This window comes from Mus pahari, chromosome 5, assembly GCF_900095145.1.
Source record: "Mus pahari chromosome 5, PAHARI_EIJ_v1.1, whole genome shotgun sequence".
NCBI lineage: Eukaryota > Metazoa > Chordata > Mammalia > Rodentia > Muridae > Mus > Mus pahari.
In genome coordinates this window covers 25,182,520-25,190,158 of record NC_034594.1, presented here as the reverse complement: position 1 = coordinate 25,190,158, position 7,639 = coordinate 25,182,520, and positions in this window count along the sequence as shown.

The window sequence follows — 7,639 nt, the reverse complement described above, 5'->3', positions numbered from 1 at the left end:
CCTGGAACTCACTCTGTAGACCAGGCTGGCCTCGAACTCAGAAATCCGCCTGCCTCTGCCTCCCAAGTGCTGGGATTAAAGGCATGTGCCACCACGCCCGGCTTACTTTTTGGGAGGAACAAAGGAATTCTGAGAAGAAAGAAGAAAGAAGTCCCATCAACCAGGAGACATGATCGGAGTTGCATATTACTTGTGGAAGCTTGTATTTTCACAGAAAATAACAACCAAGGAAGCAGCCTTAACAAGTCCACCTTCAGAACTGCTGTGAAGGCTGTTCCTTCCTCAGACTGCTTTGAAGCTGTTTCTTTGGGAGAATTACTTACAGAACAGCTTCAGAGAGGGCTGGAAAGGATATGGGACAAAGTGAACACTTCTCCATTGCTGGTAGGAGTGCAAACATGTACAGCAACTATGAAAATGTGTACAGCATCTCTGAAGGTGAATCTTGTTAAGGTTGCCTCCTTGGTTGTTATTTTCTGTAAAAATACAAGCTTCCACAAGTAATATGCAACTCTGATCATGTGTACTGATTAAAGGGCCTTCTTCTTTCTTCTTTCTTCTCAGAGTTCCTTTGACCCTCCCCAAAAGTACAGCCTTCCAATTCCTGCCCAGCTAATTTGCCATCAGATAAAGAAACAAGAAATAAACACTGGCAACAATCACATCTTCAACAAATTGTACTACTCAAACCAGATAGCTGCTTGTAGAAGAATCCAAGAATATCTATACTTATGACTTTGCACAAAACTCAACTCAAATCAATCAGACAGTTCAGCATAAAATGTTGTAAACTAAAGCTGATATAAAAATAACCCAATTAAATAATAAAAATGTAAATGCCTGAGGAACTCTTTAAAGAAATGTTCAAGATTCTTAATCACTAGGGAAATGTAAATCAAAAGTCCATTCAGATTTTATCTTACACACATCAGAATGCCTAAGATCCATAAACCAAATGACAGCTCATGCTGGTAAGGATGTGGGGCAAGGGGAACATTGCCCATTGCTGGTGGGAGGGCAAACATGTACAGCAACTGTGAAAAGCAGGAAGTTGGTTTCTCAGAAACATGGAAACCAATCTAGCTTAAGATGGATTAGACTCAAGGTAAAGATCTAGTCGAGATCCATATAAATTATTCCAGGATATATACCCAAAGAATACTTCCATTATCCTATGGCAGGGACACTTGCTAACCCATGTTGCTTGCTGCTTTATTCATAATGGGTGGAAACTGGAAACAACATTGATGTTTTGCAACAGATGGGTGTATACAGAAAATGTGCTATGTTTACACAATGGAGTATTCTTCACCTGCTAAAAACAAAATCATTGAATTCATAGGTAAATTGAAAGACCCAGATAAAAATCATCCTCAGTTAAAAAAACCCATGCTTAGAAAAACTAATGGGGTATGCGTTCACTTATATTTTTATATCATCATTTAAGTCAGTGTGATAACCAAGCTAGAATTTATAGAGCTACAGAGGTTAAGTAGAGTAAGTGACTTGGGGAAAGAGATAGATATCCTTGGGAAAGGGCCATTGAATAGATACTTATGGACAATTGGAGGGCATGGAAATGGGAGCATCAAATTGGGAGGGTAGGGAAGAAAGGAGAGAAAAGAGAAACTATAAAAATATGGCAAAAGTAGCTAAAATTAAAGAACATTTGTGGGATAATATGAAAGCCTAATACAGTCGAAGCTTTCTAAGATATATACAACAATAGAGGAATCTAAACAAAATTAGCAAATAAAGAAGAGAAAGAGCTAAACTATCTTCCAGTCACAGGATTGGGTTACATCTATTTGAGTTGTTGGGCAAAGAACAACTCAAGTTGTTTGGAAATAGGAATCCTGAAACAGCCCAGGCTCTTTCCAAGTCTACAGGTTGTTTTCCACAAACTGAAAGCTAGGGCCTGTTGCTAAAGATCACACCACCACAACTTATTAAATATGGAGAAGTTGAGCTGGTGCCAAATAGAGCCTTCATCTTATTTTCTAGTGTCTTTGGTTCAGGAAGGAATACTATATGCTACCCAAAGTGAAACATAACATCCATCCAGACATAAAACTTTGGATTAACAATGGTATCTTGCTAGAGAGATATGCTAGTGTAATAGCAGCTCAGAAATTGTTGGAATAACCAACCAATATCCAGTTGTACTTAAGGCCCCTCCACAGGATGGAACCCATATCTGATACTGTTTTGGTGACCAAAAACCTTAAACTAGATAGCCTAGAATAAAACCTAAACTTTTCCTTAAAAAAAAAAAAAGCAATAACAAAATTACTCCTAATAACATTCTGTTATACTTATGCATGACTTTGTTCATCAATCTTCAGCAAAGCTTTTTTTCTGGAGCAGATGGGAACATATTCAGAGATCTATAGCCTAATATTATACAGAGAGTGAGACATAGTGAAACACTCAGACATTAACAGTATGTATATATCAAATCTCTCCACTCAGGGTTCAAGAAATGTGAGCTCAGAAAGTGGGCAGAGATGATGGAGGACACTAGGATAATAATAATAATAATAATAATAATAATACCTTCTAAATTAATGTGATTAAACAACATAGAACTCAAAGAGAATGAGGCAGAATACACAGAACTGTACCAAATCTTTTTTGTATTTATTATGATGCCTAGCTAGTGTTTTGTGATTCCTGATTGTGGGGATGAATAATTCTGTTTCTTGTGTTGTCTCTTGTGCTCATTTTGTTCTGGTTGTTTTGTTCAATTCCAATATGGTAGCTTTTGCTTTATCTTATATTTCACTATTTTCCCCTAGAAACCTGTTTGTTTTCTGTGGGAAGCCACGTAACGCCATTACAAGATGGCGCTGGCTACCACTGGCCACCACCTGTGTATTTCAGGTAAACAACCAATGTGCGCAGGTGCAAATGGGTTTCACACCAAGTCACAGCCTGTCCCGGGGCATGTAAATTAAGGACTGAAAGCAGAGCCAATCAGGCATGGCCAGGCCAGTCCTAGGCCTATAAAAGCAGCGCTAGTTCTAGGGCTCGGGGTCTTTTGCCACAGCAATCAAGCTCTCCCAATAAATGTATGCAGAAGAATCCTGTTGTGGTGTCTTCCTTGCTGGCAAGGCGGGCGTCCACAGTTTTCAAATGAGACACAGAAAGGGAGTTGATCCTGATGTGAGAGGAGGTGGGAAGGCATTTGGAGGAGTAGAGGGACAGGGAATCCTAATCGGGGTATATTATGTGAAGGGCTAACTTCCAAAAAAAGCAAACAACCCAATCAAAAAATGGAGTATAGAATTAAACAGATAATTCACAACAGAGGAATCTTGAATGGCTGAGAAGCACTTAAAGAAATGTTCAAATTCATCAGGGAAATGCAAATCAAAATGACCCTGAGATTCCACCTTACACCAATCAGAATGACTAAGATCAAAAACTCAGGTGACAGCACTTGTTGGCCAGAATATGGAGAAAGAGGAACACTCCTCCTTTTCTAGTGGGATTGCAAACTGGTAAAACCACTCTAGAAATCAACCTGGAGATACTTCAGAAAATTGGAAATAGATCTATCTACCTGAAGACCCAACTATACTACTTTTGGGCATATACCACAGGAGCACGTGTTTGACTATGTTCATAGTGTCCTTATTTTTGATAGCCAGAAACTGGAAATGACCCAGATGTTCTACAACAGAAGAATGGATACAGAAAAAAAATGTGGTTCATTGATACAAAGGAATATGATTCAGCTATTAAGAATGAGGACATCCTGAGTTTTGCAGGCAAATGGATGAATTTAGAAAATATCCTGAGTGAGGTAACTCAGACCCAAAAGGACATACATGGATATTAGCAAAAAAACTACATAATACCCAGGATACAATCCACAGAACTCAAGAAGGTTAGCAAGCAGAAGGGCCCAAGTGAGGATGCCTCAATCCCACTTAGAAGGGAGAAGAAAGCAATTATGGGGGAACTGAGAGAGGGACAAAATAGATGGGAGAGGAGACAGAAAGAGGCCCAGGGGAATATGATCAGGTATTGGGGTGGGGGAAAACATGAGTAAAGCCCTGAGGGTCTGCAGAAAGAATGGAAACAGGCAACCACAGGAGGTAGGAGGTGAGGGGACCCTCTAGTATGTACCAAAGACCTGGGAGGTGAGAGATTCGCAGTATTAAAATGGAGGGACCTTAGTTAAAATGCCCTACAGTGGTAAGAGGAAACTAGTAGAGGCCATCTCCAGTAGTAGACAGGGCATCAAGTGGAGAGATGGGGTTGCCATTACACAGTCAAAAATTCTGACCCTGTCTAAAAGAACCGCATGGTCAAAAATGGAGAAGAGATTGAGGGTAATGAGGTTCTGTGATGGGCCCAAATTTTGATCCATCTCAATGGGAGGCTCCAAGGTCTGACACTGTTGCTGATGCTGTAGTATGCTTGAAGACAGGAACCTAGCATGACTGCCCTGTGAGAGGCCCAACAAGCAGCTGAAAGTGACAGATGCAGATATTTTCACCCAACCGATGGTCAGAGGACCTTTGTGGTTAAATTGAGGAGGGACTAAAGGAAGCTGAGGAGGAAGACAGCCCATAATAAGACCAGCAGTCTCAGTTGACCTGGATGCTCTGATCCTTCAGACACTGGGTCACCAACCAGGCAGCATACACTAGCTGATATGAGGCCCCTGACACATCTATGGCAGAGGACTGCCTAGTCTGGTCTCAGTGGGAGAAGACACACCTAGTCCCCAAGAGACTTGAGGTCTCAGGGAGTGAGGAATTCTGATGAAGTGGGGGTGGGGGAGTGGTGAAATCCCCTTGGAGACAGAGAAGGAGGAACAGGATAAGGAACAATCAGAGGGCAGATCAGGAGGGCAATAATGACTGGACTGTTAGAAAAAGATAATTAATAATAATAATGATAATAATAGGAACTAAAATAAAAATTTCATGGAATATAGCATACCTCTCATTTTCTAAGTATGAAAAGGATTGATTTATATATTGTAATAAATCAATTTTCATTCCAATTCTACTTCTTTCAAAAAGAAGCATTCAGAAAGCTATATCTGACACATCAATGTATAGAACTTTCATTGAGGTTGTGAGACATTTATACAATAAACATAAAATATTATATTATATTGAATATTCTATTCTAGTCTATTCTATCAAATGACAGATTTACCATCATTCATCATGGCCACTACTTTTATTTCTCATGCCATTCTGATTACCCTTCCCTTCATATTGCATCAACATTAGAGCAAATAAAACTGACTTCAAGATGAAATATCTTTCTTTAAAGCAAAACATATACTTGCCTAGGTTACAGTTGGTATCTGAATGGAAAAAGGGTGGCATTCTAATTAGGGCATGAGTAATCAATACTATAAATTACAGGAGCAGTGCACCATTTTCTATGTTGACAATATAATAATTCTTTTATTTGAGGGACGCAGTGATAGAAACAAGTTTAATATTAGATATTAGTCATACTTGTGACTAAAACACATTTACTTAATCCCACAATAACCTGTGAGTTAAACGTTATTATTATCATTTTCTTTTCACAGGAACGTAAACTTAGACAGAAGTTAAGTGACCCGTCCAGTCTCATTCTGAAGTAGTTAACAATCTAGGGAGATAATTCAGTGTGTAAACTGCTTCTGTGTTTGCATGCATGATTATCCAAGTTCAGATCCTCAGCACTCATGTAAAAATACATGTGATGTTGCATATGCCTGTAACCCTAGTCTTTGGGATGCAGATATAGGAAGACCCCTGAGTTTATTGGCAAGGCAGTCTTTCCAAATTAATGAGTGACAAGTTCACTTAGAGACTCTGTCCTAAATATAATCTATTGCTTCTACATGTTCTCTCTCTCTTTCTCACTTATAACTCACCTATAAACATATATGTGCATAATCACCATACACATGAACCACATACAAAGTGCTTAAGCCACAGATTGAACCTAAAAGGTTTTCCTTGACAAGCAATGTTCTTTACTTTATTATATACTCTACAAATTTTGGATATTACTAATACATTTCAGGTGAGTTTTGCTCTTACAGATAACATAACATGCCACCAATGTTTTGGAATAATATCCAGTGTATTCCTCATAGCTCCACTATTCACATTGAATGTTTAAACGTGTAAATAAATTAAAGGAAGGTTTAATCATTTTGATTTATGGTTGAGTTTCCTTCTAAATAGTTTTTTTTGGCTTTGAATTTCAAGGAATATTATTCAAATATTATTCAAATAATTAAACAGACTTTATTGGGAAAAGAGTAGCATACTATTAGTTATATAGCTATGTCTGATAGTTGGCTTCATGAAACATAGAAAGTAATAACTCAGAGTTATGAATAAGAAAGTAAATTCTAATAAAATAGAAGGTGGATATCTGTCCAGATCTTGTGCTGTTTAAGTCTTATTTTGAATAATAAAAGTTGTGTGTTTTTTATTCAGGAATTGAATGATCAAGGTGAGGTAGAAACCCCAAATTGGGATTCAAAATGTCTACAACATGTTGGCACCCAAAGTAGGGCACAAACCCAGGACTCTATGATTAAGAGTCCCTTGCTCTACCAACTGGAAAAGAAGATGAATAGAGGAGAAGCTGCCAGGGGTTAAGTGAGTCATGAAAATATGGTCATGAGGACTGGACAATTGGAGTTAAGAGCAGCCCAGATGAAACATGGTAAGTAATAACTTGGGGTCATCAATAGGAAAATAGATTCTAATGGCATGGAGGATAGATATATGCTCAGCTATTGTGCATTTTAAAGCTTATTGTGAATAATAAAAGTTGTGTCTTTTATCTAGGGACAGGGACTGAATGATCAAGGCAGGATAGAAACCCCTGATTAGGATTAAAATTTTCTACAATGACTGCCTTTATTTTCTATGTTGGTGGACTACTAGAGTTACTACTCAAAAATTTTTGGTTTTATGGAGTTGTTATAACCAAGAAAACAATGAATCATTTAAAATCTTAACATCATTTAGAATCTCTTAGTTTGCTTGATAAGTGGAATCAAGGTGGTGGAGTTTAAGATAAACAGCTGTCAAATCACAAATAAAAATTTTCATAAGAAATATATTAACAAAATGATCATTTATGGGAATAACAGTCATTATATAGCTGCACTAATTAAAATATTTGCTTACTTGATATTTAGAAATGATGAAAATATAATACCAAATTCAAAGGCAAAAATGAGATTTAAAATGTAAACGTCAGTCTTTGAGTTTCAAAAATAAGACAAGTATACTGAATTAAAACTTTAACTTCAAATTTTTGGGACAGTTTGATCAGTATTATTATAATTAAAATTAATATAATTAATTATTATTATAATTAAAATAACATGAGTGGTGATTTTAATTATCTCTATTGGATATTCATTTATTTACATTTCCAGAAGGGAAACGGGGAAAGGGGATAACATCTGAAATGTAAGTGGTTATAATTATAAGTGAATTTTCTTGAAACTGAACATTTAGAAAGGTAATTATCAGATGCATGATTAATTCCCTGATTTGAGAAATTTTCATTCTCTCAGTAAACTCCATCAATGTCTTACTTACCCTGATAAAAGTTTACAAATGTGAAAATTTGCACAAAAGGCCTGGGA